This window comes from Peromyscus leucopus, chromosome 15 (genome assembly GCF_004664715.2).
Source record: "Peromyscus leucopus breed LL Stock chromosome 15, UCI_PerLeu_2.1, whole genome shotgun sequence".
Lineage (NCBI taxonomy): Eukaryota > Metazoa > Chordata > Mammalia > Rodentia > Cricetidae > Peromyscus > Peromyscus leucopus.
This window is the reverse complement of record NC_051076.1, coordinates 29517667-29532475: the sequence shown is the minus strand read 5'-3', so window position 1 is coordinate 29532475 and position 14809 is coordinate 29517667.

The following is a 14809-nucleotide window of genomic DNA, read 5'->3' as shown; positions in this document are numbered from 1 at the left end:
TTCTCCTGCCTGGTTCTCCCATGTGCTTGGATTACAGGTGTGTACCATTGTGCCAGGCTCTGCTATTAATATTTTAAACGATGTATTATAGGAAAATGAATCACCTGCCTGTAAGTTTTCTCAGAATCTTTCGCTCCTCCTTTGATTTCGTTAAGACTTTAGTCTTGCTTATTAAGAAGGTAGTCAAATTTGGCAATACTTGCCCTGCTGTCTTCAGGGTTTGAGTCTTAGCTGGGACTCCCACCTACACATTTTGAAGCTTAACTCATTTGAAATACATTCCTCTTTTTTGATATAAAAACTTTCCTGTACATGGCCAGGCGGTGGTGGTGCACGCCTTTAATCCCAGCACTCAGGAGGCAGAGCCAGACAGATCTCTGTGAGTTCGAGGCCAGCCTGGGCTACAGAGCGAGTTCCAGGAAAGACGCAAAGCTACACAGAGAAACACTGTCTTGAAAAAAAAAAAAAAAAACTTTCCTGTACACAATTCTTATCTTCAAAGTATAACTGTTTTTTTTAGAACAAGAACATTTACAACCAACAGGTTTTGCTTCTTCAAAACCTTCTGCAAGCAAGGCATGGTCACTGCATTTAAAATAATATGGTGGCAAACAGTGAATATTTATATTTTTATCTGTGCCTTAATCATGTATCAGCAATTAGACTTTTAAACCATGACACCAGCCACTTGCTAAGATGTAAGCATTTGGGAGACAAAGTCAGGAAAAGGCAAAGACATTTAATCACATCTCCTTTTAAGATTTATAAAACCAATTCTTTGCAACAATGTAGACATTTTCACGAAATAAGCTAGATATATTGCTATATCAATGATAGCCTTATAAATTTTAAAACTTTCATATTCTGAAAATATTTTTCTTCTTGTAAGGGGATTACATTAATGGGACTAAACTGTTTTTTCACTCCTTTATATTTACTGTTTAAACTTAAACTTACTGAGTCCTGTTCGTCTATTGTCTTAGTCACTGTCCTATTGTTGTGAAGGGACACCATGACAAGGCAACTCTTATAAAACCTTTAATTGGGGGCTTCTCATAGTTTCAGAAAGTTAGTCCATTGCCATCACAGTGGCGGGGCATGGTGGCATGCAGGAAGGCATGGCCTTTGAGTTGATAGACTTGCATTTTGGTTCACAGGTGGAGAGAGAGACTGAGCCTATGGGGGGCATTTTCACTCAAACCACTACATCCATAGTAAACCCAGTCTATGGAAGATGTAATTTACTATAAATGAACACAGGGCCATTGGTTGTATAGAGAATCAAATCAGCCAACAACATTGTCCTATCATTATATCCTTAAAATAAATGTTGGAAAAAGAGAAACTTAACCAATGAACTGTATTTGTGAATACATTTCATCTCTGGTTTTCTCATTCAGATTGTTATCTGGTTTATTTTTATTTTTATCACTATCTTTTAATATAAACCTAATCTCCATAAAAACATCAGAAATCTAACTCTACTATTTTTAGCTTCTAATATTTTAGCTTTATTATTTATGTAAAGAAATATTCACATCATTTCTTTTGAGGCAGGGTCTTCCTTCATAGGTCTGGCCTTGAAATCACAGAGTTCAGTCTGCTTCTGCCTCCTGCCTCCTGAGTGCTGGGATTAAAGATGTGTGCCACCACACCTGGCTCTTCACACCAATTTTGAGAAGCCAAGCTACAAGGTGGTAAAACTCATTTAAAACACAGGAAGGAACATATAACAAGTAAAAGAAAAAAATCTCAATGGTTTGTATAAATGTGACTAAAATTCATATTCACAAATAAGCAAAACTGTGCAAATTGAAATGACATACTATTTATTATCTGTCACAGAAAGCCTGGGAATTGTTGAATGTGAGGGGGCCAGGTACAGGGGCCGGTAAGAGAGAAGGAATGGCTTGGGAATCTAAACTGGTCTGATTGCTTCACAGTCTTGCAATGCCGTATCCCACAATCCAGAAAGTCTGATTTATGAGCCACATTATGGGGAAACTGCTCCAGGGACAAATGCAGAAATAATGAAGTCTTTTTTTTTTTTTTTTTTTTTTTTGCCAGAAGCAAAACATTATGAATAACATGTGCTTGGCAGTGAGTGTTCCTACAGAGAAGTGCAGCCATGTTTTCTCGTGGTAGACTGGTCTGCAGCAATGAAAAGCATAATCTTTAAGCCGCCAAAATCCCTACATAGATGGCATAGATGATCTCTAGGCCCCACCCCTGACTGAGAAACTATTAGCAGCGGGTGGGTGCTGAGGGAGGGAGGATCATTCTCTGAGGATGTGGCCACCTGTAGCTCCCACAAGCTTCAGTGCATGGCCCCACACACCTATGCGTGCACATGGTCAGCACTAACCAGATTTAGTGGATTATCAAAGATAAAAATGAAAATGTAGACGTGAAATTGAGAGGAGGATATGATGGGGAGGTATGGGGTAGATGAATGAAAAGGGGAATACATATAATCAAATTTCATTGTATATGTGTATAAGACTCTCAAAAAAAGTGTTTTTCCTTTTTTGTTGTTGTTGTTGTTTTCTAAAAGCAAGAAATTTAGGTAGAGTGTAGGCTCTGTGCTTGCTGGATATTTGTTGATACTTTTTAATCATCAATAATTTCATCTTCATTCATAAGACCAAAGTATTATTTTATATAAAAATAGCAATAATTATACCTGTTATCTTCTTATGCTTTCTTGGGGAAACTAAATATTTAAATGAATGAACACTTTATGAAGCCCCAGCACACGGAAAATATTCTATGACATGAGCTACCATTATAACCTACAACTAAAAGTGAGAGTTCACAGTTAAGAATGAAAGGTAGGATGCAGGTTACATCACTATCAATAGGGCTCACAAAGTATGTAGGTAACCGCCACACTGACTTTGTCTGTTTGTGTTGCTATAACAAATCGTCTGCGACTAAGAGACTGAAGAGCAATCGAAATTTATTTCACACAGTTCTGGCAGCCGGAAGTCTAAAATCACGTTGGGTTTGGTAGGTGATAAGGGCTGTTCTTGGATTCCAAGAGATCACTTCATTGAGGACTTTACACAGTGTGGTAGTTTGAATGCAATTGGCCGGCATAAGCTCTCGAGGAGAAGCAGTATTAGGGGGTGTGGCTTTGTTGGAGTAGGTGTGTCACTGTGGAGGCAGGCTTTGAGGTTTCCTATGCTCAAGATACTGCCCAGTGACATAGTCCACTTGCGGTTGCCTTCTGATCAAGCTGTAGCCGGCACCATGTCTGCCTGCGCGCCACCATGCGCCCGCCATGATGATAATGGACTGAACCTTTGAAATGGTAAGGGAAACTGTAAGGAAATTAAATGTTTTCCCTATTAGAGCTGCAGTCATCATGGTGTCTCTTCACAGCAATAGAAACCCTGACTGAGACACATGGTATAAGAAAGGAAATGAACTCCCTCCCTCCAGCCTCTTCATACAGCCCTGTACTAATATCATACTTGAGAGCTGTACCCTCATGACTTAGTTACTTCTTGGGGTCCCACTTGTTCATTTTGTAACATTGAATAGTTAGTTTTAACACAAAATTTTAGGGGTCCATTTAGAGCACAACCTATATGTTTATGAAAGTCTTTAAAAGATGATCCCAGGAACTGAGGATGTAGTTCAGTGATAGAGCACTTGCCTAGTACTGGGAAGCCCTGTGTTCAACCCCCAGAACTGCAAATTAATAAATAAATAGTGATCAATAAAGCATTACATTAAATTTTTAATATGGATCAGGTGTAATGTAAATGGGAAAAAAATAAAAAGATGTATCTTCAAACTTCTTATCTTCTTTCCTCAGTCTCTAGACAAATGCTTTCATTTTGTCTGTTGCCTCTTTATCGAACTGAAAAGTCTGGAAGCAAATACCACAACTTGTTGAGAAGGAGAATTGTAAATTGAGCGTGTAGATTAATTATAACTTACATGTACCTTAAAATTTGTATTGGTGTGAAAGAAACAGATGAAGCAGCATGTAAGGGAAGGTATCGCCTCTGTTTGTTCCATGGACTCTTTACTGGCCTCAGGGTAAAACTCGGCAGGAACTAGGGAGGGCAGGGCAATCATCAACCTGTGGCTGGTGACAGGTTCTTGTCACAGTCACAGAACACTGCAGATCAGGTTATAAAATGTACTAAATAAGGGTATTGTTAATGATAATTAAAGCAGAGGTTTAGTTTGGTTACGAAAATGAATTAAGGCCTGAGAGATACTCAGTGGTGAAGAGAGTTAGCTGCTCTTACAGACAGCTCAGGTTCAGTTCCCAGCACCCATCAGACATCTCACAGCCACTTGTGACTCTGGTCCTAGAGTGTCTGACATTCTCCTCTGGCCTCCATGGGCATCTGTATGCATGTGGTAGATATAAACATACACATACACCTACACGTACACATATGCATACATCTACACCTACACATACACCTATACATACACCTACACATATACATAGACATACATATGCACATATACATATACCTACACACATACCTATACATACACATACATCTACACCTACACATATACATACACCTACACATATACATACACCCACACATATACATACACCTACACATATACATACACCTACACATACATATACACCTATACATACACATACACATATACCTATACATACACATACACATACACATACACATAAATGTATGCATATGCATACACCTACATATATACAAAAACATATACATACATATACACGTATACACACTCAGGCACACAAATTCACATGAAAGTAAAAAAATAAATCTTTTTTCTAAAAGAAAATGAATTAAAAACGGGTCAGAACAGTCTTTAGACAGGAGACTCTCATCAAATGAAGACTCGATTCCTCCCACTACTTCCTTCTCCACAGTTGGCACCCGCTCTCTGTGGTATTCACTTACACTGTGGCGTGTATACCCTGTGACCTCCTCTAAGACAGACACCTGTTTGGAGCGTCTTTCAGTCCTCCTTCTGTCTCATTGTCACCTTTCTTAACCACCCCTCCATTGTCTATGAAGAAATTCAGATCTTTCAGAAAGTCAGCTTGTCTCTCTCCTTTGCTATTTAAAAATTATGATCTGTCTGATCTATCTATCTATCATCTATCTATCTATCTATCTATCTATCTATCTATCTATCTATCTACCTATCTATCTATCTACCTATCTATCTGTCTGTCTGTGTGTCTTTCTTGATGCGGTTGTGCCTACAGGAGTTTACATGCATCTCACGCACACAGAAGCCTGTAGAAGCCCAGGGAGGGTGTTCGATTCCGCTGAACTGTAGCTACATGACTGTGAGCCAGCTGGAAACTAAATGTGGAGTCCTCCACAAGAGCAACACGTGCTCTTAGCCACTGCCCCAACTCTCCAAGTCCATCCTTAGTCATTTTAACTCTATACCTTTTCTACACGTTTACTACTTTTAAGGGATTCTTAGAAGGCAAAAGTAGACAAAAATAGCTCACTTTAATTTTAAAATACTTCAAATCAATTTAACATGAGTAAGCTCTCATTTGTAAGTGTGATTAAGACACATGGAATTTCTCACTAAATCATTCCGTGTGCTGGACAGTCGAGTTGGCAGCTGTGAGTACAACACTTCCAGCAGATCTCTAGAGAGTTTCCATCTTCCAGAACTAAAACTTTCCACTTACTGAGTAGCAAGTCTTCAGTCCCCCTCTCCAGACCCTCACAGCACCTTCCTACTGATACAGTAGTACTTGTCTAGGTCTTGGGATCAAGGGGTGTCCCATTTCTTCTCTAAAATTAATGTACATTGTATTGAACTTCACATTTGGGCTTCCAATCTATCTTCTAGTAAATCTGATTTTTGAACTTTGGAAAAACAGAAACCTAATTTTTAGCCCTAAGAGAGCACCTGCCATCGCTCTGTATTACATCCCTCCCTCCCTCCCTCTTTCCCTGGCACACATTCTTACTACCTCAAGGTCCTTTTTCCATCAAAAAGCAAGTCAAACATTTGACAAAGAATCGCCTACACATGCCTCCTATTCAGTGTTAAACTCAGTTGTTGACAGTGGTCTCACATAGCTGCAAAACAAGCGAACACGGGGTAGTTGGTTTGCAATTGTTTATTCAGCTGTGAATGGAAGACCTTGGGACGTCTGTTTCATTCAAGCAGTATTTATAAACATCTGTGAGCCTGAGAGTGTCCCAGTGTGCCCTGAAATAGAGGGATGAAAGTGACCATAGTAGAACTCCTTTCTGAGATGCATAATTGCATGCATACACTGGAGAGAGAGAGAGAGAGAGAGAGAGAGAGAGAGAGAGAGAGAGAGAGAGAGAGAGAGAGAAAGTTAATAGTTGTGACTTTTAAAAAGCCATTCTGATTATGACTCACAGAAAGAAAGCAACTGTACCTATGAACAAACATTCCCAGAAAGAAACTGTACCTTCAAACTGAAGTCCTGTCCAGGACTAATTAACTGACAGTGAAGTGGTTGGAATGTTGCAGGGCCAGAGACTAATTATAACTTACCACAGACTATCTTTAGGCTCCTAACTAGCCATTCTTTACCTACCTTTGTGTTAGACTTAACATCCTATGACTAACAGATAAAAATAACTTTTGGAATGTAAAACAAAACCCTGGATTCCACCACTCAAAGGGTTGAGAATGCTGACAAATAGCATCTAAGCCTATAACAGTGTTCTATCCATTTTTTTCTATGACCTGCCTACCCAATGCACCCACTCATGTATTCGAAAAGTGTCTTGATTTATGGCTTTTTGTTGTTGGTATTCTTCTGTTACTATATGAAAACTTCATGAAATTACAATCATATTTCTACATGGTATTTGGGAGATATAAGTCTATGTTCCCAGGTCACTCATATTTGCCTCCAGAATTCACCGTCTCGTCTCCCATTTGAGGTGAGAATTGTGTTTTGTGTCAACAGAACCTAGGGACCCTGTACACACATACAAGATGATAATTTAAACACATTTTTTTCAAGAAAAAAATGTTTTGCTTACTGTGATATATGCAATGCACTTGAGTATTTGTTTTCTTCATATAATTTAAAATATTAAATCAGAATACACTGACTTTATAAGCAAATAAAACTCCTGGAGAGTGTCAGGCCCAAAGTAAACTCCAGTTCCCCAAACTCCAAAAGGCAGTCTAAATATCCAGAAATGAGCTCAACCTGGACTATAGGAGGATTTCTGGTGGTTAGATGAAAGCCAGTATTCCTCAGGAACTTGTGAAGCTGGCTCTCCCTTACCAAAAGGAGTCAGTTCCCTTACCTCTGACAGAAGGGACATAAGGCTACCTACGATGCCAAGCTTCTTCACTATCACAGTTCCTGTTACACATTTCAAAATCCATGCTACCATTCTGGTCCTTCTCACCTCCTCCCCTACCATAAACTCCCTCCAGCTCACAGCCTTCCCTTCCCCAGCTACTCATTCTCCATATAACTCTGCTATTCTCATTGTTTTCTCTCTCTCTCTCTCTCTCTCTCTCTCTCTCTCTCTCTCTCTCTCTCTCTCTCTCTCTCTCTCTCTCCTTCCATCTCTCCCTCTTGCCTTCTCCCTCTCCTTCTCATTCTCCCTCACTCTCTGCTCTGCCCCTGCTTCTCTTATTGTATTTTCTCTATTCTCGGTCTCCTCTCTCTCATAGACAGCCCTGGCCATATTCACACTAATTTCTCTCCCTGCTCTGGACTCTTCTGGATGCCTCTAGCTGTTCTCAAAAAAAAAAAAAAAAAAAAAAAAAAAAAAACCACTTCTCCGTAGCCATACCATAGAACAGTCATGTCATCAGTTTATACATAAAGGTTTAAATGAGGAAGAAATTATTTAATACGAATAATTTCAGGGGAAAATGAGGTCATGAGAATAATGCTTAAAACCAGATTCATAGTTTTTCTTGAGGATTATGAAATGGCGCTCATTCTCAGTTTTTTCCTCAGGCCTTCTTTAGGCATCTGCATCTACATAGAGTTACACATTAATTTTAGACATCAACATTTACATATATTTACATATTACTTCATCTGCATCTTGACCCTCAAGAACGCAGAGCACAGCTAAGGTAAATTTTGATCTAAATACCCTGGAGTAACAAAAGGCAGGAGAAGGTTGGAGGGGGAGGAAAAACAGGCCCAGGGGAACACAGACAGGAGAGGGACTGCAGAGGGTGAATCCAAGGAATTGCCTAACCTAGTCGTCAAAGTAACAGAGCAGCACAGAATTAGAAGCATTTGGGGGAATACCTGGTGGATAGAATCATCCCTTCTCTTCCCACTTGCATCACACTGAGTCCCTGTTGAGATTTTGACATGTTGTTTTCCACACATTTCAAAATGCTTTTAGGCACATATGAATTCATAAATAGAACCCACATGTGATTTGATTTATGCAGACGGTCATTTTGTCTCCTCTACCTCTGAGCTCCAGAAAAAATCTTCCCTGATGTGGTAACTGACCTGTCTGGCAGGCAGGAAGGAATATACTCTAAGGAGACACATGTGTTCCCTTCTTTGGCTACCAGATGGTTGAAATGGACTCCAATAAATTAAAATCTCCCCCGGTATCTCTCTGCTGCTGGCAGCGGAAATGGCTGAAGCCCTGGGGCTGTCCAGAGCAGGATCTTGTCTCCAGTAGACAGCTTATCAGATGGTCTTGCAGTGGACAACTTGACAGGAGAGACTTGGAGCTGAGACCGTCACAGGCAGGGGAAGCACACCTGGCCTGAGGGTCTAGTTAAGTCTATCTCCTGCTTCCCGTTCAAGCCCTGCTCTCTTATCAGGAGCCCCCTCCTTGTGAGACGTTTATAAAAATGTGTTACTACTTATCCCCATCTCCCACCCTCCTCTTCCTTTTATTCCTTTTTTTCCCATTCATCAAAATGAGGGATTTAGATACAAACTGAATTTAAGAAAAAAAAAAAAAAGAATTTGCTGATACTGAATGTTCCCTCTTGGTAGACTTATGGTAAATGTTAATTCTAAACTTTTCTTTCTTTCTTTTCTTTTTTTTTCAAGACAGGATTTCTCTGCCTGTAGTCCTAGATGTCCTGAAACTCACTCTGTAGACCAGGCTGGCCTCGAACTCACAGAGATCTGCCTGCCTCTGCCTTCTGAGTGCTGGGATTCAAGGCAAGTGCCACCCCAGCCCGGTTTAAGCTTACTTCTTAATGATTTGGTTCAGAGTTTTTAAATGTTAATTTTGGAAAGTGAGGCTGAGTTTTGATTACAGGATTTAGGAGACAGAGTTAAAACATAATTTTATTAAATGCTCATAAAATTTCTGCTTTTGCTGGGTAAACTAAACTCTATAATTAAAAGATCAATTTTGGGATTGATCTGTGTGTCAGGATAATTTTGGCTTGGTCCATTCATAATTTGTGTGTGTTTTGTCAGTGCTGACATGGACTAACTAATTGACTTTGAGATAATTGTTGGGAGTCTACACATTATGCTGTAAACAATGTAAAATTATACGCTTTAATGTCTAAATATGTTGCTGGGGAATCATCATCCCACTTTTATGGATTCTTAGTCTTGCTGATGCGGGAAATTAGAAAGCAGACTCACAAGGAAGCTTGAGGAGCATATTTTACTTTGAGAGAATGGCAGACTGGGTAGTTTTAGGAATGGAGGTCTGCGGGGGGTGTCTTCAGAGGCTAAATCAAAATGTCCCGCGTCAAGACAGACATGCTTGGTGTTTGGTGTCTGAAGAAGAGATGGAAAGGGGAGACGGGGCAAGTTTCCTTTCTGAATTGTGATGAGAAAAGCAGGTGAGTTTAACAGTGAAGATCTGCCGAGAGCTGCGCAGAGGGGGGAGACCACAGTGTACAAGGCTGCGACCCTTGGGGCAGATTGGCGTGTGAGGGCCAGGAACTCAGCGGCTCTTCTTTTCATCAGGAGAAACTGCTTTTACTCAATGGTCTTTGGGCAAGCGCTGATACTTCCATCCTCCTCTCTCCCGTGCAGTATTCTGGATCTTCACAAAGGGCAATGGCAGTACTTCACTCTGTGTGCGTGTTACCTGCGGAAATAACCGGAGAAGGGGTCCACAGGTCCCGTGAAGGACTAGGTCCATCCTCACTCACCTCCAAGCCTGCTATTGGCTGTCTCCCTTCCAGCTTAACCTTTGGGCGTAAGTGTACATGGCAAACATTGCAAAATACGTAAGAAAAAAAATGTTCACAAAGGGACAGTGTTAGAGTTTCTACTTTATTTATACGTGATATTCATATTTATAGATAGAACATCTTAGTATATATATACATATACATATATATGATATACAACTGTGGCTGATAAAACATGATGAAAATGGTATGATAAAATGATATTTTAATGATAAATGGTATGATGAAAATGATATTTTGTTCAGGTATTTTTCTGAAATACAATGACTACAAATGTGCATTTACAGGTACAAACATCTCATGTTGGAATTTTGAGCATCAAAAATTTATTTGGGAGTTTGCTTTCTCTTCCCAGCTTTGGAAAAAAGCCCTGATTCCCTCTTTGTGATTCAGAGTTGGTCCTCCCCTCTCTGTTTTCCCTCTTTGTTCATGGAGTTCTATTGCCTTGTTTGCTGGGAAACATGGCCTTCCGTCTGTTACTGCCTGTTCTGTTTTGAGTTTTTAGTCTTTGTCAAAGTCTTAATGCTTGTGAATTATAGACTGGACATGATCCTGTCACTGTTTTGAAGAACAGGCAGAAAAGGCACACTCCCCCGCTCCTGCCTTCTGCAGCCAAAGTGTTTATTGAGAGCTGTAGGAACCTTAACTCGGGTCTAACCAAGATCCCTGGTTTTGATGCTGAAACGAATTTCGGTACTAGGTTGTAAGGCAGAGCTGGGAAGATATTTTTAACATAGACTTACTCTTGTTTAAGATTTTTGGGAAATGTCAGAGAAAAGGAATGTGGTCTTGCTCAAGAGCATGTGCACGCAGGCCTTCGGCCTGAGTCATTGTTATCTTAGGATAAAACATCTATATCATACCCAAGGTTATCTTAGCATAAAACATCTATATCATTCCCAAGGTTCAGGAATCACGGCAGGAAGGGGGGGACAAAAATGTTGCACAAGCCAGAGGCAGTGGATGACTAGAAGAAATTGTGTTATGGGACATGACAGGGCAGCTGCACAAATGAAATCACAGCAGTTAGGAAAGTGTACACAAGACTTGCAAAACCCAGACAAAGTCCTAGTAGGGAGTAAGGAGTTGGGCGTAAAGTCCTACCTCTCACTAAGGAACTAGAGGCAATTTATAGCCCCTGGGAAAGGGAGGGCAAGCTTTCTTTAAGGATGTGGCCCAGGTGCATTGACCACACTCCAGTGGAAGGCCATACCACCAAGCTTCCACGAGCAGTGCCAATTGAATTTGGTAGGTTTAAAATAAAAGAGGACACAGAGTTAGGTGGGCAGGGAGTAGGGGTGGGTTTTGGAGGAGTTTGGGGAAGGTGAATCTATAATCTAAATACTTCATACAAAATTCTCAAAGACCTAATATAAATGAGGAAAAAAATATATTTGTGAAAAGAACTTTAACTTTCTGTGGGAAGTCTTTACAGTAAATGTTAATTGTGCTGGAACTCTCACTACTCACTGGCAAGGAGCTCTTGGACTCTGGGATGAAATGATTCTTCCCCTTTCGTGTTCTTAATTTCCCTATCTCAAAATTTAAAAATGTAGCTATATTAACTTGTTTTCCAGTCATCCATGGATTGCTTCATTATTGTGGAAGTCATGAGGATGCTGAGAACCATGACTGTCAGTTGTTTGACTCCTAAACTATGTAACGGGGGGATACGAGTGATCGTTTGTAAAACAATCTGTGCTTTGTACAGTTTTTGTCTGTTGGAAGACTGGAAAAATACAAGGCAGTCCACTTCTGTAAATGACCACCTGTTATCTTCTGACATTTGGAAACTTAAATATAATGTTGTTGAATCTTCCTGACTTTCTTTGTTTGTTTGGTTGGTGTCCTGGCTAGTTTTATGTCGATTTAACACAAGCTAGAGTTCTCAGAAAGGAGGAAGCCTTAGTTAAGAAAATGCCTCCATATGAATGTTTGTTTGTTTGTTTGTTTTGGTTTGGTTTTTGAGGCATGGTTTCTCTGTGTAGCTTTGGTGCCTATCCTAGATCTCGCTCTGTAGACAGACCAGGTTGGCCTCAAACTCACAGAGATCCTCCTGGCTCTGCCTCTCGAGTGCTGGGATTAAAGGCGTGCACCACCACCACCCAGCTGCCTCCATATGATTGGGCTGGGACTGTAGGAAAGCCTGTAGGGAGCTTCCTTTTTTTTTTTTTCTTTATTAAGAATTTTTTTGTTCATTTTACATACCAACCACAGATCCCCCTCCCACCCCCACCCCCAAACCAACCCTAATCCCCTCTTCCGAAAAAGTCTGGTACATTCAGTAGAGGCAGGTCCAAGCCCCTCCCTCCTGCATCAAGGCTGTGCAAGGTGTCCCACCATAGATAGTGGGCTCCAAAAAGTCAGCCCATGCACCAGGGATAGATTCTGATCCTACTGCCAGGGGCCCTTAAGCAGACCAAGCTATACAACTGTCTCGCTTATGCAGAGGGCCTAATCCAGTCCCATGGAGGCTCCACAGGTGTTGGTCTAAAGTTCATGAGTTCCCACTAGCTTGGTTTGGTTGTCTCTGTAGATTTCCCCATCATGGTCTACCCCAGAAATCAGATTGGTGAATACCCTGACTGTCACCATAGAGCCTTAATCCAGTAACTGATCGAAGCAGATGCAGAGATACCAACATTATTCTTTGTGTCTAACATTAGTAATATTCTGTAATTCACTTGAAAGGCAAGATTTTTTTTTATGTTTTGTTAAAATAATTTTTTTATATTTACATTTCAGACTTATCTTCTTGTGGAATTGTCTTAACAAAGTCAAGATTCGTTTAAGTATCGGTGTCGAAGTCTTTTAGATGACCAGTTTGTAAGCAACTATTTCAATACATTTAATTCCCTATGTGACCAGAAGTATGTATAGCTGTGTATTTGAACTTTACATGTGGAAAAAAATGTAACAGTGGTCAAGGCATGTACGTCTATTACATGGAAAATGAGCACAAAGTTGCTTGCCACAGGGCTTCCTCACATCTGTGTTCGCCTCAAGGAAAGACGAGGACACCAGCTGCCGCCAGAGGCAGCCTGAGCAACAGTTGCAGAAGGCCGGAACATGGGCCTAGCTTCTCCTGCACCCTGGGCTAGGCTGAACAACTTGTGCCTGATGACCATGGATAAACCCAAGGCAATGCCATACATGCATGGCAGTACCCTGGATGAGAAAGAAGAAGAAAAAGTCATGGAGTTTGTGTTTCATGGGTAGCTAGCAAGGAACAAAGTTGTACTTAATGGATCATTTAGGAACAACAGATACAAATGAAGAAATCTTTTCATGGTGTACTGGGACTTGTTAAAATTTTTCTTTAGTTCCAGTAACAACTGATTCCAGAAACCAACCAGAACCTGTTTAAAATGGGTAATGCTGGATCTTCAGAGGGCCTGGCCACCCTCCCAAGAAAGGTTTCACTACACGTGTGGTGTAATGCTGACTTCTTAGAGTCTTCAAGACATTTAGAGTTAAAAGATATCTGGGAAAATTGCCATCCAGATGATATGAAAAGCTGGTATAATCCTGCTTGACTAAAGCATTTTGTTAATGTATGAGTTTCACTTGTACATAATGGTTTTTATAACTAACATGGGTCCTGAACTGGTAAGAGATTGAACGTTTTGGTCATCGATGCTGTAGCCTTATTCTACCAAACCAGAGACTCTAGATTTTCCTTTAGAAGTAGAAGTTAAGTTAATACATAATAGGCTTCTATCTAGTTATTCTGTATAATGAGACAAATTGTTGCTGGCTTTTATCTATATAGAGATGCCTCTTGTACTGTGCAAGCCTTGTAAGGTTTGGTAGACATTGGATCTTTCTAAGTCTATACCTAGTCACTTAATGTTAGAAACATGAGTAAAACTATTTTGTCTAACTTAAAAACCATTTTGTGTGACTTGGAATAATGTAATGTCTGTAAGGTAGGAACTTGCCACTAGGCAGCTCTGATAAGAGATAGGCCTGAGAGGCAAGATCTAGTGTATTCGTGGATGGCCACAGGGCAGCTCAGATATGAGCCAAGACCAAGACAGGCTTTGATATGCTATAAGGAACTAACCCTGAGGTGGCATTGATAGGTTAGTGAACCAGCCCCAAGCTGTGAGACCCGATAGCACAAAGCTACTGTCCAGTGAGATACACAGAAATTAGAACTTTGGAAATGATCTCTAGGATGGCACTGCTCTTCTCCCAAGACATGGCTTCTCTAGCCTATGTGATGATACCCATTGGCAAAAGGGCTCTGTGTGTTTTAAATGGCCTCTCTGTGTGTCTGTGACTTCAGTGACCATTGAACTTCCAGCATCATTGCTGGGCTCACACACACCTGCCTGTCAGTGCTAGCTGCTGGCTGGACACTCTCAAGGACCTTTTGGGCCCCCACCAATGCCATTCTGCGGGCCTGTCATGGCAGAAGGACTTCATGGCAGACGTGGGTTGATCCTGAGAGCTTCTGAAACATCCTCACTGAGGCGTTCCCCAATGGAACCTTCAGCAGCATTTTCTCCTCAACCAGATGTTCTCTGCTTGCTTGCTGAGATGTCTGTTTAACTTTTATATTGGCATGATATTAGAAGGAATGCTTGTGTGAATAAACTGAGCATGTTTAAAAGTCAAATCTTGTGTGGACATCCTGATTGCTGAGTTCCTCAAA